The 19126-nt window shown below is 44.3% G+C and overlaps 1 protein-coding gene and 1 non-coding gene across 3 annotated transcripts in view; one reads left to right on the top strand and one right to left on the bottom strand.

The window, feature by feature from the left end:
- The window catches only part of UBN2 (ubinuclein 2), a 101208-nt gene that overhangs the window by 80760 nt on the left and 1322 nt on the right, over positions 1 to 19126 (top strand). The window lies entirely within an intron of this gene.
- LOC112209841 (U6 spliceosomal RNA) lies at positions 5361 to 5464 on the bottom strand. The gene has a single exon (XR_002944843.1). It is a non-coding gene; the product is annotated as a U6 spliceosomal RNA (small nuclear RNA).

Raw genomic sequence — 19126 nt, forward strand, 5'->3', positions numbered from 1 at the left:
TCAGTACTTTTTCTTATTTTTCCTTTTACTTAAATATATTTTCAATGAACGTGGATAACATGAGTAAGTAAGTTGTTTTGTGTAACAAATGGGTGACTTTTTGGTTGAAAAGAGGGAGAAAGAAATGGGAAGGGGCCTCTCCCTGTCTCATCACTGGAAGAAGGGGAAAGAAAGGAATGTATTTCTTCCACTCAGACCTTAGTAGATCCTAACATTGGATTTGGCTTGGAGGGAAAACACAATAAACTGCTTGATTTAAAAATAAAGATTTGTTTTGCTTTGGGAGGCTGAAGTGGGAGGATCACTTGAGCCCAGGAGGTTGGGGTTGCAGTAATCTATCCTGGGCAACAGAGCAAGACCCTGTGTCTTTAAGAAAAAAAAAAAAAGGTTATATTTGGTAGGGAAAAAAAGTACAAAGTACATGGGGATCTAATGCGTGTAAAGCAAATCTTCTTACCCACAATCCCATCTTCCTTCCCCAGAGCAACCACCTATCAATTTCTCCAGTTATAAGCAGTGATACGTATCTGAGTTTGTAATATAAACTTAGCATACCTGGCTAGGCACAGTGGTCATGCCTGTAATCCCAGTACTTTGGGAGGCCAAGGGAGGTGGATCACTTGAGGTCAGGAGTTAGAAACTAACCTGGCCAACATGGTGAAACCCCGTCTCTACCAAAAATACAAAAAAACCAGCTGGGCATGGTGACTCATGTCTGTAATCCCAGCTACTCAGGAGGCTAAGGCAGGAGAATCGCTCGCACCTGGGAGGCAGAGGCTGCAGTGAGCCGAGATCGTGCTACTGCACTCCAGCCTGGGCGACAGAGCGAGACTCCGTCTCAAAAATAAATAAATAAATAAACTTAGCATACGTATACACTGTATCTAGCATTTTTCAGTTATCTTGGAGGTTATTTCACATCAGCATATAGAGGTCTGTCTGGTTCTTTGAACAGCTTCATAGTATTCTATAGTTGTGATATCACTTATTGATGGGTGCTTAGGTTACTATCAGAGGTAAACCACAATATCGTTTATGTATTTGCCATCTGTATATATTGCAAACAGTCAAAAGTTTGCTTTGCCATGGACAATAAATGATCTAACTAGATTTGAGTCTGTCTGAAATGTGTACCACTGCTTCCTATACATACAAAGCTTTGAGAAATACTTGAGAAAATCAGTCTTTTATTTAAGATTTTGATAGTTGGAAACAGGCAGAACAGATGCCTTTGAATTTGGTAAGGGTTGGGTTAATCATGAGATCGTACACCTTTCAAAGGACAATGACAGTCTCTTCTCAGGCAGGCATACTCTGACGTGTCATGGGTGTCCGTTCTTCGGAAAACATCGGGCCTCCATATGTGCCTAGGCGTAGTTCGTTTTTTCTCCCTCTGTGTATTTGCCTCTTCTGTGTCTCTGTTGTCTCTGTGTTTGTCCCTTCTTCATTTCCCCATCATCTTTTCTAGTAGGGTGGCGTGGTGTGAAGAACAGGTTGACAGCAGACAGACGGGTTCACAAGACCCCACTGTGAAGCTGTGTCACTCTAGACAAGACGCTTTCCCTTTCAAGCCCATTTCCTCATCTGCACAGGGGTGAGACCCCAGGCGGGTGTATTGGTCAGATTAGAGACAAGGTATGGAAAGCACCTAGCACAGTGCCTAGCACATAATAAGAGCTTATAAATGGTGGCTACTATTATTCTGTCTCTCCTCTGTGTTTTTACTTCTTAAATGTATGCTTCGTCTTGCTCCCCTAATTTCCCAAAAGTATAGAAGTGAAGCCATAGTGTTGTTTAAAAATCTGGTGTAGTTATTGCTTAAAGTACAGGCATAGATAGATAGCAGTTAAAATTCTTTCATCACAGGTATCAGAAACCCCTGGCTGAAAAAGTCAAGGGAATCTGGTTCATCTGAGTGGTCTTACAGATATTTGGTTTAGATGTAGCGTCATGGAGTGATTCCACGTCACCAAGATCCAGCTCTGTCTCCACTCTGCCATTCCAAGGGCCTGGCTCCGCAGGGAGTCTGTGACAGCCTCAGTCTCTCTTTCTATAGTCAAATGCCTGCTGTAGTTTCAAACTACATGCGAGTATGTGCTGTGGATAATTTCTTTTTACTTTGTACTCAAATGCAAAGTAATGCGTCAATCATATGCCTTGATTCATAGCACATTGTCATCAGTCAGCTGGAGAACTCATTCCCTCACTTCATTATCCATGAAGTTTCTCCTCTTCCTTAGTCCCCACTCTGCTCTGTCCCACAGGCACCACTCTAACTTTTTTGATATGTGCCCCTTGTTTTGCAGGCATTCTTCGAAGTAAGTAGTGTTGTGTCGTATGTATACAATTTTAATTCATACCAATAGTACTGTGGTAGCCATGTTTACTGTTTTCTACTTACTTAGATACATCCACGTTGCTATGTGTACATTTAGGGTGTTGCTTCTTACTGCTACACGGATTCCCTAGTGTGCACGCACCACATTATACATACCTGTTCCCCTCACAGTGGGTGACTAGGTTATCTTCAATTCCTTATTACCAAAAACAAGGTGATAGTTAGTCTTCCCTTCTGTCAACTGCGTGTTGATCTTTGCTCATTGTGCAGTTGCATTTTGGTTTCTTGTTGTGGACATTAATCTCTTACCAGTTTTAGATGTGTCAGTTACTTTTGTCTGTTACCTGTCTTTTAACTTTGTCTGTGACATCCTTTATTGAACGAAATCCTTTTTAATTAATCTACTTTTTGTCTTATGTTTGTGTTTTGGGCAGTTTACTTATGAAATATTTCCCTAGCCCTACACCACAAAGATATCCTCCAGCATTTTCTCCTATGAGCTTTATAGTTTTGCCTTCACCTTTTCATTTACAATCCATCTGGCATCCACCTTTGTATACTGTGTAATGTAGGGATCCAGCTTTATTTTTCTGTATTTAGTGAAGCAGTTTTCCCAATACCACCTAACAGATCAATATTTCTCCCATTAATTTGTGGTACCATTTTTTATCATATATCCAGTTCTCATATATGGAAAGATCTATTTTTGGGCTCTGTTCCATTGTTCTTTTTATTTCCACACCAGTATCTTACTGTTTTCTATTACCACAGACTTAAAAATATGCCTTAGTATCTAGTAAAGAGAGCCCCCGTCTTTGTTACTCTATGTTGGCCCAGCTAATTATGGATTTTTATTCTTCCATAGAAATTTTAGAATAAAATTTTCCGCTTCCATTTAAAATCCAGTTGAAATATTGATTAGGATTGAATTTGCATTAAATTCACATTCTTTGGGGCCTATATAGTGGTTTAAGAAGAATAATAGAATCTTTAAGTTACAGATTTTTTTGTGTCTTCCAATAAAGCTTTTAAAACTTCTCTATGAAGGTCTTGTTTATATATTAATTTCGAGGTATTTTATAGCTGTTGCTTCCATGAATTGTATCTTATTCTTTGTTTTCTGATTTATTGTTGGTACTAAGGAATGCTATTGGTCCTTTAAAGTTGATTTTATATCGAGCAATTTTGCTAAACTGTTATTCTAATAATTCATCTGATTATTTTACTAGCTTTTCAATGGAAGTGATCATATAATGTACAAATAATGACAGTTTTATCTCCTCTTTCAATTTCACATTTTACATCTTAGAGCATCAGACTGGTCCTTTAATACTATGCTAAACAGTAATGGGGAACGTGGCATCTTTGTTCCATATTTTAATGGGAACATTAAAATCTTTGTTCCTTATTTATCTAAGTCTTCTCCATTAAGGATGGTGTTATTCTAGATTTTTGGTATATAGTTTTTATGAACTTAAGAAAGTTCTATTCCTAATTTTCTGGGAAGGTTGATTATATGCATGCGCTGAATTAGATCAAGTGCTTTTCCCATAATACCTATATATGATCAACAATGACAGAATTTTTTTTTTTTTTTTTTGAGACAGAGTTTTGCTCTTGTTGCCCAGGCTGGAGTGCAGTGGCGCAATCTCAGCTCATTGCAACCTCCGCCTCCCGGTTTCAAGTGATTCTCTTGCCTCAGCCTCCCAAGTAGCTGGGATTACAGGCGTGTGCCACCATGCCTGGCTAATTTTGTATTTTTAGTAGAGACGGGGTTTCACCATGTTGGTCAGGCTGGCCTTGAACTCCTGACTTCAGGTGATCCGCCTGCCTCAGCCTCCCAAAGTGCTGGGATTACAGGCGTGAGTCACCGCACCTGGCCCAGAAACTCTTTTAGAAGTTTATTTGTGGCTGGGTGCAGTGGTTCACGCCTGTAATCCCAGCACTTTGGGAGGCCAAGGCAGGCGGATCACAAGGTCAGGAGTTCAAGACTAGCCTGGCCAATATGGTGAAACCCCATCTCTACTAAAAATACAAAAATTAGCTGTGTGTGAATATGGGCTCCTGTAGTCCCAGCCACTGGGGAGTCTGAGGCAGGAGAATCGCTTGAACCCGGGAGGCAGAGGTTGCAGTGAGCTGCTATCGTGCCACTGCACTCCAGCCTGGGCGACAAAGAGAAACTCCATCTCAGAAAAAAGAAGTGTATTTGTAGGATTACTTATTTATTTATTTTTTTAGACTGAGTCTTGCTGTGTCGCCCAGGCTGGACTGCTATGGTCTGATCTCGGCTCACTGCAACCTCTGTCTCCCCGGTTCAAGCTAGTGTCCTGCCTCAGCCTCCCAAGTAGCTGGAATTATAGGAATGCACCACCACACCCAGCTAATTTTCGTATTTTTAGTAGAGACAGGGTCTCACCATGTTGGCCAGGATGGTCATGAACTCCTGACTTCAGGGGATCTGCCCACCTGACCTCCCAAAGTGCTGGGATTACAGACGTGAGCCATGGTGCCCGGCCAATTTTTAATTGATTGTAACCTCCTGTGTGTTTGCTTCTGTTTTCATGCTGTGCCTTGTTTCGATGTATCATCTGACTCTTAATCAGTCTCGCCATTCTTCCTTCTCAATAACTTTTCAAAGAACCGTGAATGTTTTTGGATGCATATATGTTCATTATGGTTATATCTTTTCGATATAATAATAATATTATTATTATTATTATTATTTGAGATGGAATCTCGCTCTGTCGCCCATGCTGGAGTGCAGTGGCACAATCTCGGCTCACTGCAAGCTCCGCCTCCCGGGTTCACGCCAATCTCCTGCCTCAGCCTCCCGAGTACCTGGGAGTACAGGTGCCCACCACCACGCCCGGCTAATTTTTTGTATTTTTAGTAGAGACGGGGTTTCACTGTGTTAGCCAGGATGGTCTCGATCTCCTGACCTCGTGATCCGCCCGCCTCTGCCTCCCAAAGTGCTGGGATTACAGGCGTGAGCCACCGCGCCCGGGAGATATAATATTTTTTTAAAAATATAGAACGCTGCACGATTTTGTGTATCATCTTTGCGCAGGGGCGGTGCTAATCTCTGTATCATTCCAGTTTTAGTATATGTGCTGCTGAAGCAAGCACTGATATAATGTTCTTTTACCAATATGATGTCCCTCATTTTTCTTTGTGACATTTTCCCTGTCTAGTATTAAATTTAATATCCAGATATCTATACCCCAAATAATATCTCATTGTATGGATATGTCACAGTTTACCCATTCATCGGGTGATAGACACTTGGACTGTTTCCACTTTTTAGCAATTATGAATAATGCTCCTATTAACACTTGTGCACAAGTTTTTGTGTGGATGTATGTTTTCAGTCCTCTTAGGTACAGACCTGGGAGTGGAATTGCTGGATTTTATGCTAACTACATTTCATTTGAGGAACTACCAAACTCTTTCCAATAGTAGCTGAACCATTTTACATTCCCACCAGCAATGCATAAGAGTTCCAGTTCCGGCCAGGCATGGAGGCTCAGGCTGGGCATGGTGGCTTACACCTGTAATCTCAGCACTTGGGGGGGCAGAGGCAGGCGGATCACCTGAGGTCAGGAGTTCGAGACCAGCCTGGCCAACATGGTGAAACCCCATCTCTACTAAAAACACAAAAATTAGCCGGGCGTGGTGGCAGGCACCTGTAATCCCAGCTACTGGGGAGGCTGAGGCAGGAGAATCGCTTGAACCTGGGAGGCAGAGGTTGCAGTGAGCTGAGATCGCGCTGTTGCACTCCAGCCTGGGCAACAAGAGCGAGACTTCGTCTCAAAAAAAAAAAAAAGTTCAGTTCTTCTACATTCTCATCAGCATTTGTCATTTTTCATTTTTTAAATTATGGCTGTCATCTCCTAGTAGGTATAAGTGGTATCTTGTTAATCTTTTGATTTGAATTTTTGTAATAACTAATAGTATTGAACATCTTTTCATGTGCTTAGTAAGTTCTTAGTATTTTAAGTATAATATACTTATATTAAGTATAAAAGTACTTATTCCAGGAGAGTTTTCAAAGAGGCTTTTGTGCTGGTTTTAAACCTGTTAAAACTTTGTATGTCTGAAAGTATCGTATCATCTTTGCTTCTTCACATTTAAATAATAGTTTAGTGGGATGTAATTTTCTAGGTTCTTTTCCTTCATCACTTAGAAATATAATTTCATGGCCGTGCACGGTGGCTCATGCCTGTAATCCCAGCACTTTGGGAGGCCAAGGCGGGCAGATCAGCTTGGCCAACACGGTGAAAACCTGTCTCTACTACAAATACAAAACTTAGCTGGGCATGGTGGCAGGGGCCTGTAATCTCAGTTACTCGGGAGACTGAGGCTAGAGAATCACTTGAACCCGGGAGGCAGAGGTTGCAGTGAGCAGAGATCACGCCACTGCACTCCAGCCTGGACGACAAGAGTGAAACTCTGTCTCAAAAAATAAAAAATTATGTATATGTGTGTGTATATATATATATAATTTCATTGCTTTTTTGTCTCCAATTTTTCTGTTAGGAAGATTAATGCCAATCCAATTTTTATTCTTTTGTGAACTATATTCCTTCTTTCTATAAGATTTTTGATTTTTTTTTTTCTTTTTTTTGGTCTTCGATGTTCCTAAATTTCTTTTTTTTTTTTTTGAAATGGAGTCTTACTCTGTCGCCCAGGCTGGAGTGCAATGGTGTGGTCTCGGCTCACTGCAACGTCCGCCTCCTGGGTTCAAGCAATTCTCCCACCTCAGCCTCTAGAGTAGCCGGGACTACAGGCCAATGTTCCTAAATTTCATTACAATATTTCAAAGTTTAGGTTTTTCCTTCTCTATTCTGTTTGATGTTCCACAAGACCTTTGCATTGTGGTCTTTTTATCATTAATCTGTATTATTATTATTTGAGATAGAGTCTTGCTCTGCCACCCAAGCTGGAGTGCACGGCTCACTGCAGCCTCAACCTCCCAGGCTCAACCAGTCCTCCCACCTCAGCCTCCCAAGTAGTTGGAACTATATGGTGCATACCACCACGCCCAGCTAGTTTTTAATTTTTTTTAGAGACAGGGTCTCACAACATTGCCCAGGCTGGTCTCAAGATTAATCTTTAAAACTTCACGTTTTTTCTTTTTTTTTGGCTCCCAACAAGAAACACACACACTTACAATTTCTTAATACGTTCTCTTTCTTACATCCATTTTCTCTTTTTCTGAAACTCGTATTAGGCAGATATTGACACTAATGTTTTCCATATCTCTTAAACGTTCTTTGGTATTTTCCATCTCCTTATTACTTTTCGGTACCTTCTAGGAAAATTTCTTCAGCTGATTTAGATCATTATTCATTTTTCAGCTATTCTTGTTGTTTTGGTTTTTTTTTCTTTTTTGAGACAGAGTGTCACTCTGTTGTCCAGGCTGGAGTGCAGTGGCACAGTCTTGGCTCACTGCAACCTCCACCTCCCGGGTTCAAGCGATTCTCCTGCCTCAGCCTCCCAAGTAGCCAGGATCATAAGTGCCCGCCACCACGCCCAGGTAATTTTTGCATTTTTAGTAGAGATGGGGTCTCAACATGTTGGCCAGGCTAGTCTCAAACTCCTGACCTCAGGTGAGCCACCCGCCTTGGCCTCCCAAAGTGCTGGGATTACAGGCGTGAGCCACCGCACGCAGCCCAACTATTATTGTTTTTATCCACTTTCCTGAGTTTGTCACCAACTTCATATCAGTGTTTCCACTGGATTCTGTGCCACTGCTTGTTCCTCATTATCATCCTCTTATCTCTCTGAGGATCTTTGTTGTGCTTATTTTAGAGTCCTGATCTGTCCATTCCGGTTTGTGTAGGACAGTTTGTCTCCTTTGATGTGATTGTACTCTTAAAATATCTGGTGATATTAACCTCCGAGCTTGTTTTTCCCTGAGCTTATCAGCTTCCTTAGCTGGTGACATATAGTCAGGGGCATGGGCAAGTTCCAGCCCCTAACCTGTGCTTTTGCAAGTGGGCTGGGAGCACCAGCAGCCTTTCCCAGAGCAAACTTCCAGGCACCTGAGTCAGACCTGAACTTAAAACTGTGGGTCTGATTCTACAGTTTACGGTTTTTTACTAACTTGCTCATGGTGGCTTATTTCTCTGTGTGTTTAGTGATTTTTGTATGATATATCCCTGTACTTCAGAACTTTATGGACATTGTTTGAGGCCTGGCTATTTTATTTGTTTGTTTGTTTTTTAAGACAGGGTTTCACTGTATGCCCAGGCCAGAATGCAGTGATGTGATCATTCCTCACCTGACCTCCTTGTCTCAAGTGATCCTCCCACCTCAGTCTCCCAAATAGTTGGGACTACAGGTGCGTGCCACCATACCCAGCTAATTTTTTTTTTTAATTTGAGGCCTGGATTTAAAGAAGAAGGATTTAAAGAAATCCTTCTTCTAGAGAGGACTTGATTTGCTTCTGCCAGGTTCCTAGGGACATTACCAACCCAAGACTGACCGCTTCAAATTAATTTTCAGCTTAGGATTTCTGGGCCTCGAAGTTAGGATGGATTTCAGCCACAAATTCATGCGAGTGGTAAGGGCTAGTGGTCAAGGACTCCTGTGGGTGGTTCTCCGGCTGGTGGCTAAGGACTCTTGTGGGGGGGTTCTCCACCCTGCCTCCCACCCAACACTGCAGTCGAGACAGGAAAGCCTTTTCTCAGCAAGGTCAGGGTTGCGTTTTTCATTCTCAGCAATTCCCTGTCTTTGGGGCCCCAGCATTATGCAAGAGTCTTTTGTTGTTGTTGTTTTGTTTTGTTTTGTTTTTTGTTTTTTGAGATGGAATGTTGCTCTGTTGCCCAGGCTGCAGTGCAGAGGTGCGATCTTGGCTCACTGAAACCTCTTGCCTCCCGGGTTCAAGCGATTTTCCTGCCTCAGCTTCCCGAGTAGCTGGGATTACAGGTGGGCACCACCATGCCTGGCTAATTTTTGTATTTTTAGTAGAGACAGGGTTTCGCCATGTTGGCCAGGCTGATCTCCAACTCCTGACCTCCAGCAATCTACCATCCTGGGCTTCCCGAAGTGCTGGGATTACAGGCATGAGCCACCGCACCCGGTCCACAAGAGTCTTGATCTGCCACCCCACCGTGCCTGTCTGGGGCCTTCTTTCCTTTTGGCTGCCTGAGGCAAATTAAAAATCCAGACTCTAAAGCCAGTTGTGCAGATGCTCACCTGTAGTCCCAGCTACTTAAGAGGCTAATGCAAGAGGATTGCTTGAGCCCAGGAGTTCAAGTCCAGCCTGGGCAACATAGCAGACACTCCATCTCTAAAAAATCAAAAATGATAAAAATTCCAGCCTCTAGGCCACCAGGGATTAGCATAGGCCCTCAGGGCAAACAACACGTTCCTGCTCTCTTTCTGGGTCCTCCTCCTTCTGACCTCCAGTTATTCTGGTCTCCTTTACTTCCCTGTTAGCTCAGTCGTGCTTTAAAGTATTTTTTGTGTATTTATTAAAATTTCACCCAACACTCAGGCGGGTGTGGTGGTCCATGCCTGTAATCACAGCACTTTGGGAGGCCGAGGTGGGCATATCACAAGGTCAGGAGATGGCAACCATCCTGGCTAACATGGTGAAACCCCGTCTCTACTAAAAATACCAAAAATTAGCTGAGTGTGGTGGAGGGCACCTGTAGTCCCAGCTACTCGGGAGGCCAAGGCAGGAGAATGGCGTGAACCCAGGAGGCAGAGCTTGCAGTGAGCTGAGATCGTGCCACTGCACTCCAGCCTGGGTGACAGAGCGAGACTCCGTCTCAAAAAAAAAAAAAAAAAAAAAAGAAATTTCACCCAACACTCAAAGTAGTCTCTATTGACAGAGATTTCTCTGCACATCTAATTATCCATAATTTCAAAAACAAAAATTCTGACCAGACATGATGGCTCATGCCTGTAATCCCAGCACTTTGGGAGACCAAGGTGGGCGGATCACCTGAGGTCAGGAGTTTGAGACCAGCCTGGCCAACATGGTGAAACCCCGTCTCTACTAAAAATACAAAAATTAGCCGGGCGTGGTGGCAGGCGCCTGTAATCCCAGCTACTCAGGAGGCTGAGGCAGGAGAATCGCTTGAACCGGGAGGCAGAGTTTGCAGTGAGCTGAGATCACGATACTGCACTCCAGCCTGGGTGACAGAGAGAGACTCTGTCTCAAAAACAAAACAAAATTTCACCCAACACTTTAAGGTAGCCTATATTGACAGAGATTTATCTGCACATCTAATTATCTATAACGTCAAAAACAAAAATTCTGGCAAAGTGCTGGGATTATAGTTGCAGTGGCTCATGCCTGTAATCCCAACACTTTGGGAGGCCAAGGCAGGCAGATCACTTGCGGTCAGACGTTCAAGACCAGCCTGGCCAACATGGTGAAACCTGTCTCTACTAAAAATACAAAAATTAGCCGGACATGGTAGCGGGTGCCTGTAATCCCAGCTACTCAGGAGGCTGAGGCAGGAGAATCACTTGAACTGGGAGGCGGAGGTTGCAGTGAGCCAAGATCATGCCACTGCACTCCAGCTTGGGCGACAGAGTGAGACTCCGTCTCAAAAAAAAAAAAAACAAAACAAACCATTCTCTATATATTTTGTATAAAAAGTCATATTAATATAAGGATGTAATATATAAATATGTAAAAATTCTATATTAGCTATACCTTCACACAGCCCGCTTCCTAAGTCAGGCTGTCATGAGACACCTGCGGTGCATCAGGTATCCTGGCGTGAGGAAGGGGTTACTTTTTATAATGATAACTTCTTTTACTAAAATGGAACTCTTTCTGTGTCAGTTTCACCAGAGGCCCCAAAGGCTGAGAACAAAACAGTAGGTGCCAAGTACTTCCACATTCTAAAGGCAGGAGGAGCTAGATCACCTTCGCAGCTCATGCTGAGATTGTAAAACCGTTAGCTCCACATTGGGAAGGATTAGCTTGGCATCCACGTCCTGGCCTTGGCGGAATGTGAGAGGATTGCTTTGGAGCAACTGTCTGTGTGCTGGACATTGCCCTTCTCCCCAGGCAGGAGGGGGTGGGTGCCTCATCTTCAGCTCATGCCAAATAAGGGAGCACTTCAAGAGGACCATTTCGGAAAGTGTGACATGTCTTCTGGAGTTTGAGGGACACGTGGACTGGGATTTGACTCCACTCCACAGGGGTGGCTAGCCCCTGGAGATGGCTGCCTTTGGCATGGTTTGCACTCTCAGAGTTCCTGTAGGCCTGCCGTGGTTCTCTAGAAAGGGAGACAGCCTTGGTCCAGCCAAAGGGAACACCGGAGGGATGGGATAACCTAAATAGAGGGGAGGACTTCTGGAGCCTAAGGGGCTGGGCAGGTACCCTAGTGTCCAGCTGGAGAAGGTGTAGCCTCTGGGGGACAGCAGGTGGCCTGGGGGTGGAGACTCTCCAGAACGCACGAGAAAACACCTAGGAGAAAAGAAGCACCATTTGGAATCTGTCACTCCCAGACTCAACTCATGGAGTGAAACCTGACCTTCCTTCCCCTGCTTCCCCAGGACAGCAGCAGGCCAGGACAGCAGCCAGCGAGGCCAGAGGAGGCAGTGTGAGAAAGAGAAATGACACTGACCGTGACCCCACGGACTCCAGGCTGGAGGAGGAGAGAGGGTTTCAAGTCAATGCATTTGAAGTTTTGAGATGACACTGGATAAGACTAATAACTAGAAAAAGAGACTTTTATTTTTTTGAGACAGAATCTTGTGTCACCCAGGCTGGAATGCAGTGGCGCAATCTCAGCTCACTGCAACCTCTGCCTCCCAGGTTCAAGTGATACTCTTGCCTCAGCCTCCGGAGTAGCTGGGACTATAGACATGTGCCACTACACCTGGCTAATTTGTGTGTTTTTAGTAGAGATGGGGTTTCACCCTGTTGGCCAGGCTGGTCTCGAACTCCTGACCTCAGGTGATCCGCCCACCTTGGCCTCCCAAAGTGCTGGGATTATAGGCATGAGCCGCCATGCACAGTGGAGACTATTTTTTAAGTAAAATAAACAAACAAACAAAAAAAACTCTTTAACGTGTTTGTTACCCAAAAGAGCCTGGAAAAGCTATAAATGTCATCCAGGCCTAGGAAAGAACGTATCATTACAACTGATTTGTAGGGACACTCCTGAGAAAGCAAAGTTGCTTTTTGTTCATACCTTAGCTCCTTCAGCAAAAGGCTGCATGGCAGTGTAGAAGGTCAGGTCAGGGAAACAGGTGGGCCATGTCCCCTGGCCCTCTTGGCCCACTTCCAGGCCGGGGCAATCTAAGCCAGCAATGGGGAGACGTTTCATTGGAACTTTGTTTCATGTTATACCATCTGGACTTTTTTTTTTTTTTTTTTTTTTTTGAGACAGAGCCTCACTCTGTCACCAGGCTGGAGTGCAGTGGCATCCCACCACACCCAGCAAATTTTTGTATTTTTAGTAGAGACGGGGTGTCACCATGTTGGCCAGGATGGTCTCAGTCTTGATCTCCTGACCTCATGATCTGCCTGCCTTGGCTTCCCAAAGTGCTGGGATTACAGGCGTGGGCCACCACGCCAGGCTGGACTTTTTTAAAAAACCAAAGAGGAAAATTGTCCTGCTGTGTCCTGGAAAGGCTGCGTAAACCACCCCCAGTTTCACACAGGACAGAAAGAAGTCACCCAGGAAGCTGACGAGTGGCAGTGACGAGAAGGAATCACTCACTCTCTCCTTGCATCCAGCAGGTCCAGCTTGCCTGTTTTGAGTTTCATGATATACTGAGTATTATCATGTACTGCAGTTTCCATGCTGCAGGATGTCATCAGTGGGTTAACTTGATGAAAAGCAAGACCTTCAAATAACAGAAACTACTATGTAATGGAAAGAAGCCATGAAACTCTCATATACAAGAATTGTTGGCCGGGTGCAGTGGTTCATACCTGTAATCCCAGCACTTTAGGAGGCCAAGGTGGGCAGATCACTTGAGGTCAGGAGTTCGAGATCAGCCTGGCCAACATGGTGAAACCTCGTCTCTACCAAAAAATACAAAAATCAGCTGGGTATCAAATGTCAAAATTAATCACCTAGTTTTCTTTTACAAAAGACTCAAGCATTTCTCATATGCTGACTTCTCCTTTGATGACAAGAGGCTGTCAGGAGTGTGCTGCCCTGAGGTTGACAGCATATTTTTGGCAATCAGGCTTCGTTCCCAAATTTTTGTATGCTACTCTCCGTATTACAGGGACTAGAATTATGGAAAATGCATTTCTCAATTTCTCTTGCCTGCAAGCTTCTGGACCTGATTATTATTATTATTATTATTTTATTATTTTTGAGACGGAGTCTCACTCTTACCACACAGACTGGAGTTCAGTGGCGCGATCTTGGCTCACTGCAACCTCCGCCTCCCGGGTTCAAGCAATTCCCCTGCCTCAGCCTCCTGAGTAGCTGGGATTACAGGCGCCCGCCACCAAGCCCGGCTAATTTTGGTATTTTTGGTAGAGTCGGGGTTTCACCATGTTGGCCAGGCTGGTCTCGAATGGATGTGATTTTTTTTTGTACTCATGCAAGTTTTCGTAGATGCAAGGAAAAAGCGGTATTATTATTTTGGAGGCCATGGTAGACCTAAAATCCCACAGTAGCCTCCAAGTGATCCATTAGCCCCATCTCAGTGCTTTGGGGCCTCTGCCATCAACAGGGGTTTCCTGCATTTTTCTGACCTGGGTGACAGCAGCAACCAACCTCCTGTACTCTGAAGTACTGTGTGGTAGCAGACTTCCCCTAGCTCCTAATTCCCGCTGCCATTCTTATGGTGTCATAAGCATTTAAATACCCTGCACTCAATTCCTGTCCACTTGAAAGGCCTACAGTGGTTCTCTTTTTCTTGCTGAACCCTGACTAATATGGATGCCTAGCTGATATTTTGAAAAAAATGGAGATCCTTAATGGGTCTCTTTAAGTTAAAATTTTTTTTAAGCTTTAATGAGACATTAACTGCCAATTTTAAAAGAAACTTGGCCGGGCGTGCTGGCTCACGCCTGTAATCCCAGCACTTTGGGAGGCTGAGGCGGGAGGACCATGAGTTCAGGAGATCGAGACCATGGTGAAACCTCGTCTCTACTAAAAATACAAAAAATTAGCTGGGTGCAGTGGCAGGCCCCTGTAGTCCCAGCTACTCGGGAGGCTGAGGCAGGAGAATGGCGTGAAGCCAGAAGGCGGAGCTTGCAGTGAGCCGAGATCGCGCCACTGCACTCCAGCCTGGGCGACAGAGGGAGACTCCATCTCAGAAAAAAAAAAAAAGAAAAAGAAACTTATGCTATGAAGAGAGAAATTTGAAAAATGAATGTTTAGAAATGTTTATCACTGTGCAATTTTGTTGCCTGAAATAATGTGCTAAAGATTTTTCAGAATATGGCCGGGCGCGGTGGCTCACGCCTATAATCCCAGCACTTCGGGAGGCTGAGGCGGGCAGATCTCCTCAGGTCAGAAGTTCGAAACCAGCCTGGCCAATATGGCGAAACCCCGTCTCTACTAAACATACAAAAATTAGCCCGGCGCAGTGGTGGGCGCCTGTAATGCCAGCTACTTGGGAGGCTGAGGCAGGAGAATTGCTTGAACCTGGGAGGCAGAGGTTGCAGTGAGCCGAGATTGCGCCACTGCACTCTAGCCTGGGCAACAGAGCAAGACTCCATCTCAAAAAAAATAAGATTTTTCAGAACAACGAAACATACTGAATTACGTGTTGTCAACAAAATACACAATCATAATCTTTCTTTCCTGAGAGAAATTAGGACTTTTTAAAATGTTGATAAAAATATTTTCAAAATATGTGTTTCATTTTTAAAACATTTCTATTTTTTCATGTTTTATAATGCTTCCATAGTAAATGTATATAATTTAAAAATAAATACAAAGGATTACAGGGGAGGAACAAGACTTTTACTGATATGAGTACATAATATAAAAAAGTTTAGAAATCACTGCTTTCTTTTCTTTTTTTTTTTTTTTTGAGACAGAGTCTTGCTCTGTCACTCAGGCTGGAGTGCAATGGTGCGATCTTGTCTTACTGCAACCTCTGCCTCCCGGGTTCAAGCGATTCTCCTGCCTCAGCCTCCTGAGTAGCTGGGATTACAGGTGCCCACCACCACGCCCGGCTAATGTTTTGTATTTTTAATAGACAAAGCGTTTCACCACGTTGGCCAGGCTAGTCTCGAACCCTTGACCTCAAGTGATCCACCTGCCTCGGCCTCCCAAAGTGCTGGGATTTGAGGCATGAGCCACTATGCCTGGCCGAAATCACTGCTTTCAGACACAACATCTATGGCATCACACTCGACAGAAGTGCATGCACACGCATGTATACTCTGATGTATACTCATTTTCATCAGTCTTGGCACTTGCCCACCAAAATCTCCCCCCAATTATGGTAGCACATCCAGGTTGCCAGTCCTTGCTGTAGTTGAAGAGTAAAGATTGGGCCCTCGGAGTCTGTGCCCACAGTTTCGCTGGGCATAGTAAACTGTTGACCCAGAGCTCCTTTACCTTCACATAAAGCTTGAAGGACAGGATGGAGGTGACCTGACGGTGGCTGGGGAGTGGAGGTAGGGTTTCTTTAGTTAAAAACATGGGCATTGTGCCGGGCGGTGGCTCACGCCTGTAATCCCAGCACTTTGGGAGGCCAAGGGGGATGGATCACTTGAGGCCAGGGGTTTGAGACCAGCCTGGTCAACGTGGAGAAACCCCATCTCTACTAAAAGTACAAAAATTAGCCGGTTCGATGACCAGCCTGGTCAACATGGAGAAACCCCATCTCTACTAAAATTACAAAAATTAACCAGGCGTGGTGGTGTGTACCTGTAGTCCCAGTTACTTGGGAGGCTGAGGCAGGAGAATCGCTTGAACCCGGGAGGCAGAAGTTGCAGTGAGCCAAGATTGTGCCCCTGCACTCCAGCCTGGGCAACAGAGCAAGACTCTGTCTCAAAACAAACAAACAAACAAACAAACAAAAAATGGGCATTGCCCCATTCAGCATATGTACACACACACGTTGAAAAGGGCAGAACCCTCCTATCATTTGCCTCTCAGCTCAAATATCACCTTCTGAGGAAGGACCTCCAGAACACATTACAAAGCAGCAGGTCCAGTCCCCAGCCCTGGCTTTATTTTTCCCCATAGCACACGTCACCCTTTGACAAACTTTGTTTTGCTTGTTATTTATCATTATCTGCCCATCTCTCGAACAGAAGCTTTGTGAGTATAGGAACTTTTACCTATTTTGCTTGCTCTGATTTCCTTAGCACCTAGAAGAGTGCCTAACTCATAGCAGGTGTGCATTAAAATTCATTGAATGATAAAATATTTGCTTTCCCAGGCTTCCTTGAAGCCAAGACATGGGCACATCACCCAGGCCATGCCAATTAGAACCACTCACTTGAGAACATGACCCAGATAATGACTTAGACTCATCCTGGCACATGTGGGAGCAGAGAAGCCAGCCACTGCCAGTGTGCTGTAGCAGCAGCTTTGGTGCAGGTGTCTGGGTCCCACCCAGGGCCACTGTGTCACCACTGCAAACTGTGGTGACTGTGCCTGGGAATGTTTTCACTGAACCAGATCTGTGGCAGGATTTGGGTGAGGTAGTTGGCTGTGTCACTCCCAAGCCTGGTCTCTAGCCTTACCAGAAAATTGTGAGAGGCACCCCGCATCCTTTTAATGAAAGTATTTTCTTCTTCTTTTCTTTTTATTTTATTTGTTTATTTTTTTTGAGACAGAGTTTCACTCTTGTTGCCCAGGCTGGAATGCAATGGCACGATCTCGGCTCACCGCAACCTCCGCCTCCCGGGTTCAAGCGATTATCCTGCCTCAGCCTCCTGAGTAGCTGGGATTACAGGCATGTGCCACCACACCCAGCTAATTTTGTATTTTCAGTAGAGACAGGGTTTCTCCATGTTGGTCAGGCTGGTCTCGAGCTCCCGACATCAGGTGATCTGCCAGCCTCAGCCTCCCAAAGTGCTGGGACTACAGGCGTGAGCCACCGCACCCAGCCCAGAGCCAACATTTTATTACTTACTCTGTGTATTAGTCTATTTTGTGTTACTATCACAGAATACCGCAGACTAGGTAATTTATAAAGAAAAGAAATTTATTTCTCATAATTCTGGAGGCTCGGAAGTCCAATATCAAGGTGCTGGCATCTGTTGAGGGCCTTTGTGTTGTGTCAGAAGGCAGCAGGGCAAGAAAGCAAAAGGGGCCCAAACTCACTTTTATAACAAGCCCACTCTAGTGACAACGAACACTCTGCAATAACAATATTAATGCACTCTGCCCTCGTGACCTAATCACCTATTAGGCCTCACCTCCCAACACTTGCACTGGGAACCTAGTTTCCAACATATGAACTTTGGGGAATACATTCAAACCATAGCACTCTGCCTTAATGAACTAATAGCATAGAATGGAAGATAAGAGTCTTGTGGCAGTTCAGTAAATCCAGAATTCTTATCACCCCTTACCACAACAGTTATTGAAGACCTATTTCCAGAAAATTATCCCACTTCTTCAGGGCTGGCTAAAATCTGCTGCATCTTAGAAAACTGCTTAAATTTCTATCACAAGGAGAATAACTGATAGAATTCTCCCTAATCCCTCCTGTGTATTTGCCCTTTAAAACCATATACTTGTGAACTAGAGGTTGATAAAATAAACATGAATGTGAGTGGGACAGATTAATTCATTCTCCTTAAGTTATATAGTTTCCTCTTCTGTTGACTCTGAAAGTGTCAGGATTCCAGCTAGGGTTTGAAAGATTATATCAAAAAGGGCTGTATTAGTCTATTTTCACACTGCTATAAAGAACTACCTGAGACTGGGTAATTTATAAAGAAAAGAGCTTTAATTGATTCACAGTTCCACATGGCTGGGGAGGCCTCAGGAAACTTACAATCATGATGGAAGGTGAAGAAAAAGCAAGGCACATCTTACATGGTGGCAGGGGAGAGAGTGGAGGGGAAAGTGCCACACTTTTAAACCATCAGCTCTTGTGAGAACTCACTCACTGTCGTGAGAATAGCAAGGGGGAAATCCACCCCCATGATCCAATCACCTTCCATGAGGCCCCTCCCTTGACATGTGGGGATTACCATTTGACATGAGATTTCGGTGGGGACACAGAGCCAAACCATATCAGAGGCCACAGCTAGGGCCAAACCCTGACAGGGACCTAGGACGGAAGAGCTGCTAGAGTGAGAAGTCCTTACTCTGAGCAGTTGCATCCTGGCTCACATGGAAGATGATGGAGCTGAGACATAGGTCATCTAGCTTGTACTGGGAAAGAGTCCAGGGAAAATTAGGATGAATCATGACTCACACCAGAGATGAACCAGCATCAGCATTATGAAACTCACAAAAACATGTTAAATCAGAAATCAGATAGTCAGGTATGGTGGCACATGCCTGTAGTCCCAGCTATTCAGGAGGCTGAGGCAGGAGGATTGCTTGAGCTGGGGAGGTCGAGGCTGCAGTGAGCTATGATCATACCACTGCACTCCACAACAGACTGAGACCCTGTCTCAAGAAAAAAAAAAGAAAAGAAATTAGAAACCCATCAGTAGAAAAGATTAAACTCAAATGCAGAGGTTTTTAGCAGCAATTTAAAAATCATGAACTTCAGGCAGGCCAAGATGGCTCACACCTGTAATCCCAGCATTTTGGGAGGCTGAGATGGGAGGATCACTTGAGCCCAGGCATTTGAGACCAACCTGGGAAACATAGCAAGATCCAATCTCTATTTTTTTTTTAAATTATAAATTTCGAGGCC

Source organism: Pan troglodytes, chromosome 6 (assembly GCF_028858775.2).
Source record: "Pan troglodytes isolate AG18354 chromosome 6, NHGRI_mPanTro3-v2.0_pri, whole genome shotgun sequence".
NCBI classification, from domain to species: Eukaryota; Metazoa; Chordata; class Mammalia; order Primates; family Hominidae; genus Pan; species Pan troglodytes.